The sequence below is a fragment of the Parasteatoda tepidariorum genome, chromosome 12 (genome assembly GCF_982258835.1).
Source record: "Parasteatoda tepidariorum strain Cologne lab strain chromosome 12, Ptep-v5.0, whole genome shotgun sequence".
Lineage (NCBI taxonomy): Eukaryota > Metazoa > Arthropoda > Arachnida > Araneae > Theridiidae > Parasteatoda > Parasteatoda tepidariorum.
In genome coordinates this window covers 62,355,200-62,372,861 of record NC_141766.1, presented here as the reverse complement: position 1 = coordinate 62,372,861, position 17,662 = coordinate 62,355,200, and the positions used below count along the sequence as shown (strand labels likewise).

General features: G+C 27.2%; 1 long non-coding RNA gene across 1 annotated transcript in view; it reads left to right on the top strand.

The window, feature by feature from the left end:
* LOC107447508 (uncharacterized) overlaps window positions 1-16,959 on the top strand; it is a 38,429-nt gene extending 21,470 nt beyond the window's left edge. The window contains exons 2-3 of the long non-coding RNA XR_001584541.4: window positions 1,249-1,351; window positions 16,741-16,959. This is a non-coding gene — a long non-coding RNA (uncharacterized LOC107447508). The remainder of the gene's footprint in view (window positions 1-1,248; window positions 1,352-16,740) is intronic.
* Window positions 16,960-17,662: the final 703 nt, after the last annotated feature.

Below are 17,662 nucleotides of genomic sequence, written 5' to 3'. Positions count from 1 at the left end.
TTTTCTGTTCAAATTGAACCATTATCTTCTGTAGTTAATAGCACGACAGTGCAGTAAATCTATTATGGTTTATTTACCAGTTTTATTTCAGACAGTTTTTGTATTTAAATCATTCCATTTCGCTTAGCAAATGCCAGTAACTGTTCCAGTACTAGGGAAAGTTGCGGCTGAAAAAATGTTAAATTGAAACATTTTTCTGTTCAAATTGAACCTTTATCTTGTGTAATTAAATATAACAGTGCAGTAAATCTTTTATGGTTTAACACACTTCTAACAGTTTAATTCAGACCATTTTTCTATTTAAATTTAAGCTATTTCATTTTGCTTCAAAAAAGCCAGTTACTGTCCCAGTAATTGGAAAAGTTTCCAATTTATCTCCTTCATGCAGATCAGTGCTATTCCATCTATTTGACGCCCACGTAATGAATTATGTATTAAATACATTTCCTTTCTAATTTATTTTTAATTGTTTTTAAATATTTTCTTTTAAAATCAATGACGTGAATATCAAAAAAACGCGACTTTCTGATCAAATTGAACCATAGTATTATGTAGAAAAGTATAACAAGTACGATAGTGAGTTAATCAATAATGATTTAGCACACTTCGAACAGTTTAATTCATACAGTCTTTGTTTTTCAAATTTAAATCATTCCATTCCGTTTTACAAAAGCTAGTAGCTGTCCCAGTCCTTGGGAAAGTTTCCAATTTATCTCCTTCATAGCGATCAGTGATATTCCGTCCATTTGACGCCCACATAATGAATTATGTATTAAATACATCTTCCTTTCCCATTTTTTAAAATTCTTTTTAAAAATTTTCTTTTAAAATCAACGACGTGAATATCAAAAGAAGAACGCTACTAGATATTTCATTTGTAATTTACTTTCGTGACAGAAATGGTTGTTTTCGGTTTTCCAGCTTATATTCCACTCTGTTTCAGTATTTATTGCCAATTTATTCACATTGACAAAAGTTATTGAGATTTAAGAGACTAAAATATTGTTTAATGTAAAAAAATTTTAAAAAAAATCATAAGTGCTTGCATTTATTTATATTTTCATTATTATTTTTTAATTTTGTAAGTGTTATACTTATATTTTTATTACTAAATTATTAACATCAGAAAATTTTTTATTTATTTATTTAAAGCTATAATCTGGATTTTAGTTTACTTATTTATTAATTTGGTTTAGCACTTTAAATATTATTGTCTTTTCACATTATAATTTTTTTTTCTTGTTCTAGACTTAAAGCTGACTGTGCACTCTCAGAAAAATGTTTCAATGTTAACCAGAATATCTGTGCCTTAGACCATAATACGGTGCAAATTTGCTGCAATCTCAATAAGGTATTAAACCAAACCATATTCCTATTTAAGATGATCAATAGTATCATGTAGTAGCAATTTTAATATAATGGTAAGTTTAAGAAGTATGAAAAAAATTTCAACTCAGCACCACATTAAGTAAAGCATTCTCTTCATTTATCAGGGAACATAGCTTATGATTTCGAGACCAACGAAATTATGGTAGCAATGTGGTCAGCATTGTCTTGAATAGGGACTTTCACAATTTCAGACCAGTGCCTTATCCACTGTGACATCGTGGTTTAGCATCACTTTAAGTTAAAATAAGTTCTCATGATTCACCAGATTTAAACATACTTTGAAAGTGCTTCTGTTGTTCAAAGGAACATTATGTCGTTTATATAAAAAGAAAAATTTAATTTTTTTACCATTTGAATCCTTTAATTAATGCCTTTTTATATCCTGCATTTATAATTATTGGTTTTTTTCTTCTAAAACAGTGGAACTTTATATTTTTTTACCCATTTTAAGCTCAATATGAAATTTGCCAAATTTCATAGTGAGCGAAATTTGGCTCTAAATTAAACCATATTATTCATACCAGATTATTGTTCAACCGTATATTATCGCTCAACTTGATTCTAAGGTTTGGCTTGAATGGAATTATGGTTCCATTTAACACCTTCTTAAGATTGCAGTAAATTTGAACGATATATATGGATCAATATACTAATATTATGGTTTCTTGTAGAATTTATTATTTTTGGGAGTGTATGTTTCTCGCGAAAGATGTAAATAAGCGATTGCCTTTTAGAGCCTTTTTTAGAAGCATTTATAGTTTAATATTTGCTTTAAAAGGAATTTTTGTTATATTTTACCAAAGAGATACGAGCGTTGAAGGAAGGAGCATTAATTCATTTTATTAATTGAGCCAAGTAAACTGAGATTCAGTACACTGGAAATTAATCAACCACGATTCAGAGATAAAAATCCCTTTTTTAATTTGTAATGTTTCATTTTGTAATGCTTGGATTTCGTTAAAATAAGACTATATTGTCAAGCATCAGTATAATTATTCTAACTGCATTATAAAAATTACCCCTTGTTAAGTTTTATACTTCCCTTTATATTTATAATAACAATCCATAAATTCATTTTTGTAGAGTTTTTATTCCAAAGCAATCCACCTGAGAATTAATTAGATAATTATCAAACGATCTGAAAGCCTGGACTTAACTGGTCCGAGAAGATTTTAACGCATTTGTTCCAACCATAGTAAGCTGTAAAAAAACGTATTAATTTACATTGTTTTTTCAAATTTTCCTTTTATTGAATTAAACCCCCTGTGATTCAATAACCTGAAAATTAACCTATTGCGATTCATAAAGGAAAGACTAACCTAACTGAAATGCCCTTACAAAATAGCAATGCTTCATTTTCCCGTAATGATACTTAGTTTTTGTTCAAATTAGACTATAGTTCCAAACATCATTATAGACCAGTTTTTCCCAAAGTGCGGTACGCGTACCCCCAGAGGTACGGGAACAGTTTAGTGGGGGTACACGTTCTTATGTGAAATATCTTGCAACAAACGAAAATTTCAAAAAATTTTATTTAAAAACATGAAAATTAACGATTACGTATTTTTCTATGATCTATTTTCTGCAGAGTTAACAGTTAATAATTAGTGGTGTCAACAGCCAGTTGTGATTTTTAACTTTTGTGCAATTTATTTATAGTAAAAAATGCATTCATTTCTTTATTAGGGGGTACACAGCGTTACGAAAATTTAGAAAGGGTACACAAAAGTCATAAGTTTGGTAAACACTGTTATAGACCTTCCGACAAAATGAGAAAATCGCCCCTAGTTGAACTTGGTACTCCTATATTTAAATTAAAAAACCACAAATCCATCTTCACGTGGAATTTTTATTTCAAAGAATCCACCAGAGGATTAACTATATTGCCCCACTGAGCTATTACCTCAAAGCTCTAGATAATCACCAAACGATCTAAAAGCCTGGATTTTACTGGTCCGATAAGATTCGAACGCAATTGTTCCAACCACAGTGAGCTATAAGAAGAGCGTATTAATTCATTTTATTAATTGAGCCAAGCACCCTGCGATTCAAGGCACTGGAAATTAATCAACCGCGATTCAGAGATGAAAGCAGTAAATCTTTCTCAGAGCATTTCTCCGTTCTTTTGTTATTTACGGGGGGGGGGATGTATAAGGTAGAGGGTGAAGTAGGTCCCCCTTAATGAAAAGAAAGCCTTCCTTTATCCAGGGAAACGTTTGTAGAAAAGTGTGGGGGGATTTAGAAACTCTGCCAGTACAATTAACGTGAAGCTTTTGCCTTAATGATCACACCACCATGAGGGTTGACGATAAGTGTGGGTGTGCTACTTTTCTTTACCAAATCAAGACAAGACACACAGATGGTTGAGAAGGAAAATCAAAAGATGCTATTGAAAAAGAAAGGAAGAAGAATTTAAACAAATAAACGAGAAGGAATCGTGTTTTAGTACATGATGTTGTACTTTTAATACATTTGATTTGCTCATAGTCATCTTATCTGCTTCTAATTTAATTAGCAAAAATAATTAATGCTTCACTTATAGGCTGTTATCATTTCGCTTCAAGGGGACACAGGTACAACTAGTTTTCATACTTAGCTTTAATTCAACATATTTGTTTAATATGTGAAACAAATACAGTAATCGGAGGGGAAAAGAAAATCAGAAAAAAATCAGCATGAATTGCATAAAAATAAAGTTAGAATTTTTTTTTTTTAGTTAAATCTTTATTATTTAAGTAAGAATAAAATAATCTTTCTGCTATAGATTTTAAATGCTATAGATGAATATTACGGGAAATTGCTATTAAGATGTATTTAATATATAAAATAAGTCTCTACATTGTAAAAAATTCCAGAGCGAATGACGGTATAAACTATCTGCACTTGTGTGCATCATCTATAAAATCCATTTTACGTCAAAAACCATTTTTACCATGAAATGTTATACCGTATTTTTTTTTAAGTAATATTTATTTAAATAGAGTGATTCAGTGATTTCGCTGTAATTATTACTGAAAAAATTACGGTTTATCAGATTTTTTGTTTTGTAACATGTTATGGTAAAAATGGGTTTTACGATAAAAAGTATCGGCACTTTGAACACCAGTACTTTTCAGCGTAATTTGATTCGAAATTTTTTGCAGTGTATTTTAGATGGAAAAACGATGAAAAAAATAAAACACCCTAAATCACATTAAATGAGTTTGAATTTCTTTTTAACTATTTCTGATGATTTAAGTTATTATAAATGAATCATATTGCAATGCATTTTGTATGTACAGGTATGTTGTACATCGCTAGGAATTGTTGATAAGATATTTCAAGCTAAATATTATTCACCATTTACTTTAAAATGCATTATTATAATTCCTTAAACTGTTAAAATATTAAATGGAAAAGTTTGACTTCATTTATTTGAAATTCATTTTGATTTGGAGCCAAAAATTCTAATAACGTATTCTAAAGGGGTATTCAGCAAAAATCCGTTGAGATTTAATTAGTAGAATTGTATATATACCATTTAGATAAATAGTTTTATACTAAGTTTAATGTCCTCACTTGTTAAATGAAATTCTAAGTGAATAAACTTATTAATAAATAAATATTTATAAGTTTCATTGTGGTACTAATTTAAATTAATGATAAAGTTTAAGAATAGTTATCAGATGGAAAACAAAACCAGCTTCAGATCGATGGGTACCAGCTTGTTTGGAAAGTAACGGTGGCCTGAGCGTAGTGCTGACCACAATGCCTCAATCATGCCGTTGGTCACAAAATTGTGGGGGCTTAACCACCAGGACCCCCTGGCTCACTACAGGCTGATGCGGGAAATCTTTTCTAATAAATCAAAAAGAATTTAATGTAGTTTCCTGAAAGAGCATTATCGAAATATTATAAATTTATTTAAATATAATAATAAGGCCATAAACTTTAGCAACAAGGGATTCAACAATTTCTTCTTCTTACTTATTTATTTATTGCAGCACCAATGTTTTCTTTAGCAGTATTTGAAAAAAATTTTTGCCAATTCAATTTCAATTTACAACTCTACATTATTTGGAGGAAAAATATGGAAAAAAGTTGTATAATAATTAATGCTATTGATTTGATAGCCAACTTTTGTGAAGGATGACCACAAGAAGTAGAATTACTTCTTTATTTTGTTACAGCACTGTAAAAAATTCCGAATTAAATTGCGGTATAAAGTACCGACAGTTGGGTGTATCATTCGTAGAATCCTTTTTTACCGTGAAATATTATTCCGTAATTTTTATAGTAATATTTATTTAATCTGGGTGATTCAAAGATTATTACTAAATTCAATTAATACTGGAAAAATTACGGTTTATCAGACTTTTTGTTCCAAATTATGCTTTGGTAAAAAGTACAGGCACCCGAACTGCCGGTATTTTTTACAATAATATGATTCCGAATTTTTTACTGTTTACTTTATGAGAGTTTCTAAATATTTACCTCATTTAGTGAAAATTTAGTAAAAAAATTTCACACCAGTAACATTCAAGGAACATTTGATTTTTTTTCCTCACGATGTATTAAAAATTGAGTTAAAACTCATAAATCGAACTTTTCATCACTCATTAGAAGAAAATTATTTTAACTTTTAAGAAAGAGATTAGAAATGCTTCTAAGATTTCCAAAATTATTTTGTAAGTAGGCTAATATTTTAATATTCGTAAAAATTTCTCCAAATTTTTTTAGCGCGTCTTGGAAATAAACAATAATATATAGTTTCAATAACATCCGGGTATTTTAAAGAAATTCTGAGAATTGTGAAAACCATCATCGTAATTATACACGAGTGAGGCACGTTTCGGGAATTCTCGTATCTTTAAGAAATAGTATAAAAATATAAATAAGACTTTTTGTAATTGTCAATAATATTTCTCTATATTATTATTTCTCTGAGAACATTTTATAAAGGAAATGAGATTTGAGACAACCCTCATCGAAATCATGTTTGTGTAAATGTGAGTAAAAAAAAATTAATTTTGCTAAGAAAGTATACTAAGATGGCGCCTGTGGGTGGTCTTTCTCCCTCTCTTCCCCAGAGCAATATGCGACAGTTAAGTAATTTAATACTTTCCCCGGAAGTGGTGGAGACGGCCTGCATCATTCACAACTGAGAAAAGAAGAAGCATGACACATGCAACAAGTCCCATAGGGCTGCCAAAGCTCCGGTAGTAAATCTTCTCACAAAACAATACCTTGATTAGAAAATGGGGAAATCTACTGCCCTTATTGTTCAGGGCCCTTTATTTTAGGCATTTATGCAATGGGATACTATGCAAATTGAATTTTTACTCTGCACTTGATAATTTGGGGTAGGAGAGAGTGCTTTCACTACCTTTTAATCACTTCTTTCTTTGGATATACGTATATATATATATATATATATATATATATATATATATATATAATTAAATAATAAAGACCGAAAGGATAAGAAGAAAATAAATAAATTATTGCAATAATTATTGTGTTGTTTTATTATTGTACTGCAGTAAGAAGGCGAAGTAAAAGATCCCTCTATTTACGCTTCCAACTCTAATTGCGCATCTGTTTTCATAATTTGTAATCTGGTACTCTTATTACGAAAATATTTAAAATCATTCTTGAAAGATTCCGCTACGTGTAAGTTCATTTGAATTCGCTGCTGGTTTATAGATTTCGTTTTTTGTTTTGTTCTGTTTTTTGCTTGATATGTTTAATTTCGTAAATATTTTTTACTTATTGTGTTTTATTTTCATTCTAATTTTTCTTATAGGTTTATAGATTTCGTTTTTTGTTTTGATCTGTTTTTTCTGTTTTTTGCTTGATATGTTTAATTTCGTAAATATTTTCTACTTATTGTGTTTTATTTTCATTCTAATTTTTCTTTCGAGTGGTTGCTTTTTTCTTTTCTTCTTCTCCCTTCATTAATCATTATTATTTTCCATGTTTCCTCTAATTATCTTAATTTTAGCTTATATATATATATATATATATATATATATATATATATATATATCCCACCCCCATTTGAAGTAGGTTTTTCAGTTAGTTTAATTCTGTATATATTGTACCTTTTGACGCAGACAGGAAATTGGAGTCCCTCTAATATAAATTTTTTTCTGAAGTTCAAATAACAAGTAAAAATATATTTTTGTATTTTTTAATTATAAGAAGCAGTCGAACAGTTACTAAAAATAGCTTGTTAGATTATCGGAATTATATTTGTACTGAAATTTAAAAAACGTTGTCGTAAATTTATTTTCCTTCATATTCAGAAATTTATCAATTATTGACTTTGTACATTAAAGAAATTTCAATGATTAATAACTATTTCCTTTAGATCTAAATAACTACAAAAAGAAAAATTTTTTAAAAGTATTGTTTGGAGGATTTTACATTTAACGTAGAAAAAGACATTGCTGTTTCATGCTGCATTTCATAACCATAAATTATTAAAATGCTAAAAGTAAAATTTTTCGTTTTTTTTTCTTACCTAAATTATTACAAAATAAAGAAAAAAATGAAAAATATATTTAATAAAAATTCTGCGTCAAAGGGTTAAGATATTAATCTACATGGTTATAAAGTGCAAACACATGGTGTATGATTAATTTGCAATAAAATATGATTTTTAAAATATGCAATAAAAAATTGTTTACTATAAAATTAAGGAGAGAGGAAGGGTTAAAAAATTTGGGTAAAAAAATTTATGAGCTTTGAAAAAGAATTATATGCTTTCAACAGTTTCTGTCTGAAGAATACTATTTAATTACATAATTTATATAGTTGAAAAAATTTTTGAGTCCAAAATAATGACATTTTTTTTCCACAAAATCAGGCAAAAGCTTAGAGTACTATTAAATAATTAAATGGCAATAATAGCTGATTGGTATATAATCACTAAAGAAGAATGTAGTTTATTTGAAAATGAATTCTTACCTAAAGAATTACGATCTGCCAAAATGTACAAAACAAATTGTAAGCGAGGCATAAATATGTAACATTTTCCGAATTACGAGCTGTTTTATTACAATTCTTATTTCATTTTTATGAGTCAGACGTAATTTTTATATCATTTTTTCGATTTTTAGAATTTTGTTTTGCTATTTGAAACAAGCTTAATTTATGATATTTTTAATTATTATAGCATTTTATGTCAAACCAGTTTTATATAAATCCGGTGTGAAATTACCCATTTAGGTAATAAAGAAACTTTTTAGTATTGTCCTTCCTGTTGCTTCTATTTAAAGTCATGCTAGAATAACTTCTTTATATTCTCTATATTTCTTACGGATTTTAACATTTCAAAAATTCCTCTATCTATTTTTTTTACATTGAATTATTAATGAAACAAAAGTTACAGAAAAGCCTAATAATTTAAATTAGTTTATCTTTACAAATAAGCTTATTTTAAAATATTTAAATCACATAGAATTTTGTCATAAAATAATTTTTCAATTTATTTTATTAAAATTAAATTAATATTAGAAAATATTTTAGTATAGTATTACATAGATTAGTATAATGGAAATATAATTCATTGTTTTAGAAAATTTCGGTCGAATATTTAATGATTAATTAATGAAATTAAATTAATGGACTTCAAAATTAATATCATAGGATATCATAGAACTTCAAAACTAATTATGAATTGTAATCAATTATAAATTTTATAATAATTATTTATAAAATAATAAGTAATGATAAAAATAATAATTAAGAAATAATAATTATAATAATAATTATAATAATTAATTACAGACTTTACCCAAGAGTAATTAAATTATTCATTCCTCTCTGATACTCATTTTCAATTACTTCAATTTTCAATTAAATTTTCGAATTTGTAGTTCTTATTAAAATGTTTTCAGTGTTTATCGAAAAATAATTAAATTACATAGTAAAAACGTAAATAACTTGTACCGAATAATTATAATAGTAACGAAATACATATCAAGCATAAATGTGAATACCAATTTTCTTGCACTTGGAAATTTATTATCGCAAGATGACAGAGTAAAGCGTTTGGATTTGTATATCAAAACAAATTTTTAAAGAAATATATAATTGTTAATAGATAAAAAATACATAAACATTTGAAAAACAATGCTACTAGTTTTTTAATGGAGAAGTGTACGATATCCTTTAACCAGGAATAGAAAAATTAATTTAAACAAATTTAGGAAAAGATTTTTATGATTGGCCGGATTTGAGTTGACATTTTATTGGTGGAATAACTATTATTGGGGAGGGTGACACTTAAACACTTTCATTGGCAGATTCATTTCATTCATAAAATATTAAGAAGAAAATCAGCAAATGTTTAGGTAAAAGCTTTTTTTTCCTTATTTTTATTGTTCAATTGAAATTGAAAAATTATTTTGATTTTATATAAGTAATCTATCCTTATTAAAACTTCTGAGTTATTATAATTATTTTTGAAACTCTAAAATAATAAAAATAATTAAATTACAAGAGAATATTTGGATCTTAATTTCTCATTTGATTCGGTTACTTTTGAAAAAGGTAAACAAGTCTGTAATTATTTACTTTTTTGTTTAATTACATTTCTTTTATGAAGAAGTGTAATCTTTTATGAAAGTGTAACATTTAACAAAAAAAAAAAAAATTTCTTTTTAAATTTCTTACCCTCAAGAAATTATTACCATTATTCATTACCCTCAAGAACAAGATGTCTTGAGTTTTGAAAATATGATAATAGAGTAGCCGTGAAAGAAGTTTATAGCTACCTAAATTTTGTTTCTTTTAGATTTTGTCTTTTTGTTTCGAATCGAAAATAAACCAGTGATTATCATTCGAAGGAAAGTTATATGTTATTATTATAGTGATTTTTTCATAATTACTTATAGAATTTTATTACACATTGTTCTGGAGAATAGCGAAATATTTTTAAAATAGAAGATTATTTGTATATTTGTCAAACCATTTGAGTCAAATTCTTTTTCTTTTTTTTTGTAAAACAAACATATTTCATTATTCAAAAATTGCTGAAAAATTAAATTAAAAAGTTTAAACTATATTTAAACGAAATAATCAATAAAACGATATATATATATATATATATATATATATATATATATATATATATATATATATATATATATATATATATATATATATATATATATATATATATATATATATAAGGACCATAGAAATATTAAAAATGGTGCGCATAAAAATTATTGCAGGAATACAAATGCTGACGAATGACTGGCATTTTAATAAATATTTTACATTCAAACGTCTTGTTTCTTTTCAAATTTAAAGTTAAAATTATGTCAAAACGAAATTACTTTTAAAACGAGAAAAGAATGAATTGCCTTGCAATTAAAACACGAATAAAGTAAATGTCTCCACGAAAAAAAAAACTGCATTAATATTTTCTCCTTTTCATCGACTTCAACTCAACCCAATAAATTCTTTTTTTGTAGGGCTAAGTCAGGGACAAAGTAAATTTTTCATTTAACCTTTTAATTCTATTTCCATCATCATTTGAGGAGGTCTTCTTTTCTTGGATGGTTCTTTTTTTCTGTTTTTCGAGGGATTAATTTGAAGAAGAGTCATCAAAACAAGAAGAGGGGTGAAGTAAGAAAAGGTGACAACAATGTTCTGAATCGTTGTTGTCGATATTAAAGGGGGTGGTCGAAAAAGAAGAGAGAAATAAAAGCAATCAAGAGAAAGAGAATGGCAAGTTCGATCACGATTATATTCTGTCTAATGCGTCGCACTCTGAAATCCCATTCGAATCCCTAGGGATGATTGATGGAAGGGATTTGAGATTTCGGGGATTTAAAAGTGTCTCAAGACCAGCCCTTTGTGGATTCAAATGTAATCATTCCCTTCAGCATGTTCAGCCTTTTTCCTACTGAAGTGTGGAAAAAAATAAAAATTCCTACCTTTTTAGAAGATCCATTTTCTTTATTTTCCTCTTTTTTTAATATAAGACCTTCCAGTTAAGTGCATTTCTTGGACTTAAACAGGGTAAATGCGTAAAAAAAAATATTTTTTATTATTTTTGTTAAAATGTTTTTTATTTTCTTTTTCAGACAATAGCTCATTTCTCTTGATTCTAATTACAGAGTTGTTTTGGATGAAAAACACATATTTACTGCTCATACGAGATGGAGAATGGAGAAACAAAAACATGATTTTTGGTTCAGGAAGTTGTAATTAAGCTTTCTGTAAATAGTTTTGTTGATATGCTTTCTTTTTTTTTCTTTCCCGTTAGAATAATTATATTTGAAAGAAAAAATTAAAAATAAATGAGCTTGTTTTTATTTTGTAACGACGAAAAAAGTTCTCAAATATATACAACAAATAATTTTAGGTTTATATGATACTTGCATAAAATCTTCTTAACAAAATTCTCTTCTAGATCTCATTTAGAAAGACCAATCAAAGCATTATGAAAGAAAGTGTAGTATCTGTAATTAAGATAAATTGAGTCTAGAATATACCTTTAATGGAAAGCATCAATGAAAACGATTATATTTGTTTTAAATAACATGACCTTAATAATATTGTTTACATCCTCAATATTTTATTGCTAATATTCATGCAATTTTTTCTCTTTTTTTCACGTGCATTAAGCAAATGTGTGAAGGTAGAAATTTATTTATTTCAATAAAAAATTTAATTTTTCAGAATTAAAATTCATTTTAGATTAAATTGAGGTCAGAAAATTTTCGTTACAGAAGATTATTAATGGATCTTGGATATTTTCATGTCATTGATTTCAAATCCAGAAATGATTTCTACATTTTTTAAAGATATTTTTGGTCGATTTTTTATCGAAAAGTGCGAGTTTAAGAATGCTACATATAACAGCGGTTCGCATAAGTGCTGCGACAAACTTCTGGGCACATCATCAGAAATAAAATTGCTTCAGAATCTAGGTTCGGAAATTTCGTCGTACGCCACTAGGGGTGCTTTCTTGTTTGCGCTGTTTCTTTGTGTGGTTTTAATAAGGTTATAATAGGAAAGTGTCCTAATCCGCCTATGACGCCATTTCCGGGCATGGGTTTTCATGCAATTTCAATCGTGATTGATTAAGCAACTTCCTCTTATTTATAACGTTTTTAAACTTTTACATTTTTACGAAAATTGGACTAAAAATGTCCTTTAAAAAAATTGTAGCTTTAGAAGCAGAACAAATTTCAGATTTGAAATCCCCATACCCGAATTAGGCCAGATCAAGTATTTGTATAATTGCAACAAAAAATTTGTTCGCTAAGGATACAAATTATTTATTTATATCCTTGGATATAAATAACTTTGAATTATAGATAAAATTAAATATAAAATAAATTAAAGCATATAAATTACTTATTTATATCACTCTTCTAAAAATAGTTATTCTATAAAAAAAAATAAACGTAATTTTTCCAGAAAAGTTTAACTGTGATTTTGACACACTTTAAATTTTAATATAAATGTTCGAAATTATTTCTATCAAAAATTTTTTTTAGTATTGTTATTTATATAGTATTTTTAGCACATGTTATAAATTTTACTTTTTAGGTGCTAAATCTGTATTTTAGTTTAAAAATGAAATCGAAAATTAAACTTAAGTATCAAAATTAAAGCATATTTATGTTTAAGGTGACAAACATTAACATTATCTGTATATGTAATAATATATATATATATATATATATATATATATATATATATATATATATATATATATATATATATATATATATATATATATATATATATATATATATATTACATGGAAATACAAAAAATGCAATCGAATTATTTAAAAATAAGAAAACAGTACAATATTTTTATACGCTAATATGACTAGCCATTCTGAAATCGTAATTTCAGCAAGAAAATAGGATGAATTATGCTGAGAAATTAACGGAGGAAATATTTATATTATTCAATACAAACGTTCTATTTATAGGTATTATTAAAATTCAAAATTTCAATAAATAAAATTCGTCCAAATGATAGGCAAATTTTGTTTAGTACATCCTTTTAACTTTTGCTTTTACTGCAGAATTCTTTTGCTATGATATAAACTAAGTATGCTTATAGTGATAGGTCGTAATAGTAATAAGATTGTAACAGCATATAATAAATAAAGTACAGCAGAATTTACTTTCACTAAAAAATAAAGTATACTGGTATACAAAAAATAATAACCTACTTTTTTCGATACTATTGGAAGGCCAACTACCAACAGATACTATCAAGCAGAAATATCTATTCTATTGAAAAGTAGTATCGAATGAAGATATCGATACTTTCTCAATGTTTCTATCCATAAAATATCATTATCTCAGAATCTTAGGAAGAAAAATAAAGTGATAATGTGTACGAAGGTGTTGCCTATTTATTTGCTTTCTCTGTTAGAAACAGTCATCGTAATAATGTTTCACAGTTAAGTGTTATATCTCCACTGTTAAATAGCCTCACATTTCAGGTCCATCTTCTGCAACTATCCTATCATCTAGTTGAAAACGATTACTCCAGAATCCAGTTAAAGTGAAATTTTACGATCAGATTTCCCGCACAAATCCCACGAAGGAATTCGTATTTGATTTGTGCATGAGAAATAACTTGAGCAGAGATAATTGTTCCATTGATTTAACGGCTGTTTTAAATGGCCGCTAATTAGAACAGAAGCTGTCTGAATATCTGGCGACCTCAATACTAGAGTTAGTTATTTGGGAAGTCAATTCCCTGAAAAGGAATTTGGAATTCATTTACCAAAAGGTAAAAGGAATTGATGAAAAATTCCAGTTCCTGCCTTGTAATTTATAGGAATCCAATAGTCATGCCTTTCTTTAGATATTTGTCAATTCTCCAGCATTTTATTTGGGGTCGAATTAAACTCCAATCAATATTCTGGCAAATTGGTAAATAGGTTAATAGAATCCATATTTATATTGGAATAAACATACGACTCGTTCTTAAGAAAAACTATTTTCTTATAAAAAGTAAGAAAAATGTTTATTTCATTTTTGTTTAAAAGAAACCAAAATTAAATTTTCGGATGATCTAAAAGTAATAGCAATTGTTTGGATTCTTATTATCAGAAAATTAATGTATTAAGTTAAACCAATTATCACAAACGCCGGGATAGCCTGGTTGGTAGGAGGCTCACGTTTCTGAGAACGGGAGTTTGAATCCAGTCGGCCGAAGACTCTCCGTGTAGTAAATGGTGAGAAGTGCACGTTAAATCTGTCAGGTCACAAAGTCCACCATGTTCCCATAGCAAATCACTACCTCTGGGGGGTACTGAATTGGAGATTGATCATTCTCTGGTTGAGATCAAAAGTATGATTTGTGGATGAAAGAATGGGTCCGCCCTATAAACGAGTCTGACGCATGAGTGTGACAGAAGTCGAATTCTTGGCCATAGATGAAGCCACTGGAAAACAAGAACAATCGCACCCCCTCTGCCATAATGGCAGGAGCCAACAACAATACCACAGACTATAAGAAACAAATTTCTCAATAGAGAGACATTTCGAACTAAAAATACATATTGGTCTTTAAGGAATATATGTTAAACATAGACGAAATATTTTCTTCTCAATCAATTTTTTGAAGGATCCAAAAATAACAAACAGTGTTTGGATTCTTGTTGCCGAAACATTGATATCAGAAATATCAAGCATTTATATTTAAAATAGACCATAGAAAGCTAGTTTCTAAAAAATTTAATAATAATAAGACATTTTACACATCAAAAATATTTCAAATTAAGTAACTACTCTTTCTTAAATATACTTAAAACATAAAATTTTTTAGATTCTTGTTGTAAGAAAACTTGATTAAAGTATATCAAATCTCATTTTTGTCATTTTAAAAGCGTATGAAAATGCTTAAATTAAAAATAAATAAATGAATAAAGGTTTAAAGTGAAAATAAAAATAGGTTTCTAAAGAATATATGTTAAAACACAAGCGAAATATTATCTTTTCAGTTAAAAGAAATTTTCAGGTTATTTAGAATGATGCAGAAATAACAAATATTGTTTGAATTCTTTTTTTAAGCACTGATCTCCGAAATATCATGCATTTATTTTTAAAATAGACCATAAAAAGCTCATCGCTTTTTGACCAAATCTTTTTTTTTTCCATTTTAAATAAATAAAAAAAGAAAGAAAACATTAGCTGCATATATTTATTTTTCATGTTTACTTGAATAGTTAGATAATGCAATACAATCTATGCACTCCGAGGGGAAAAAAGGATGATCAAAACTATTAAAATATGGTAAAATTTACCGTGTGTCTGGTAATATTACCAAAAAATTTGGTAAAAAATTACCAAAAAATTTGGTAATTTTTGAAGAAGTGAGGAATTTTTCAAATAAAAATTATTTCATAATATGTGATAAATGTCGTAAAATTAGGTAATTTTATCATGATACATTAGAGCATGGTATAAAAAAAGTATTTAAAGTATTAGTAAACCATTTAATTGATTCAATTTATTTTTCAGTGTTTTTTTGCTCAATATGTGGTGATAAGAATAATAATTTTGAAAATTATAATTTCCGTTAAGCCATCACCATATGAACGGAAAATTTACCAAATGAATTGTTTAAATAGCGCATAATTTCAGTTTTATGGACCAGAATTACTTTTTTTTTTTTTTTTTTTTTTTTTTTGCTTTACTAGGAATGTCAAACATACGATTGTTTCACCAGAATTTTTTTCTCTGTTCAAAGAATACTACTAATATGTTTATATTATATTTCGTGCCAAGTTGTTTTTTGAAAATAATGTGGAATTCATTCGTCTTAAAACGTTAAGATAAATTGGTTTAGATTGCGCGTTTTCTACATCGTTAAGTAGTTACTCAAATATTAAAAATTATGGACTGTATATATTTAAATTATTGTTAAGTTATATGACTTGATTTGTTTATTTTATCGTCAAATTATAGCTTAAATAAGATAATAAGTAAATAAGAAAGTATTCAGCTCAAACTATTATTAGTTAGCTGTTTTTCGTCTTTTGCAAAGTCAAGTTGTAATTGCATAACAAAAACAATGCTTAAATTATCGCTAAGGTATATAGTTCACTTTCTTATTTATGCTTTTTCCAACCTCGTTTCTTTTTTTCGAATCCAAGATGGATCATTTATCATTTATGAACGGCAGCAAATGCATGAAACAGTTCTATTGAATTTGACCCGTCAATAACCTAACATAAATTCAGTCGTCAATTCTAATTTCCATCTTTTCTTCGAGGAGTAAAAATATAAAAATAGTAATGTGTTAGTATCATATTTTGTGACATCCGCCATTTTGAAAGATATGATATTCCCCATTTTTTTCTCTTTTCAGGAACCATCTGTCTTTCTTCTTGAACCATTGCATCTTTAAAGTATTCTTGGACATCATATAATCCATCATCGATTTAACAACGACAAATATAATAAAAAAAATATATCAAGGTGTTATTATTTTTTGGTTTTGCACCAAAGCCTTTACACTATATATTGTTTAAGATTGTTATAGTTAAGCTTGCTGAAGTTATAGTATTAATATAGTTCTATAACCCTGTGTTGCAGAATTTTTATTTAATATATTTTTTGATTTTTTTCATTATTTTGCAATAGTTTAGGTCAATATAAATGAAAAACATTATATTTAGAACTTTGACAGTTAATGGTTATGAAAACAATATGAAAAACCGGTGACTTTTTCCGATGAAGATACGACTCACTTCAAAGCAATAATTTTTTTAATTTGCTCTGCGTCAAAGGGATAAAGTAATTTTAATCAACATGGTAAAAAAAAAATCCTCAAAATTATGTGGTTTTCAGAAAAGTATGAAAGTTATTACTTTTTCTGCAAATAGAAAGAATTAAAAAGAAAAGTATAATTTCGAAAGTGCTTCTCATAGTAAATTGAAGTATCGTTAATTGTTGAAAATTTGACTGATTTCCCAACGTTTGTAATAAATAAGTATTACATCATTGTTTAGAAGAATTAATTATAACATTAAGTTGCAATATTAGGTTATAATATTAAATAAATAAGCAAACAAATATTATACTAATAATAATAAATATTACATTATAACGTTCAATGGCCTTTTCTAAATTTTCAACGAAGGCTCTATAGGACAACTACAACAATGTATCATAGACTTAAATCTGCATACAGCGTGTAAGTTTGAAATGATATTATTTGTAGTATATTCTTGAAGTAATTGGGCTAAAATACATTTGTAGTTTCATGGCGAAAGCAATGAAAAACCCGT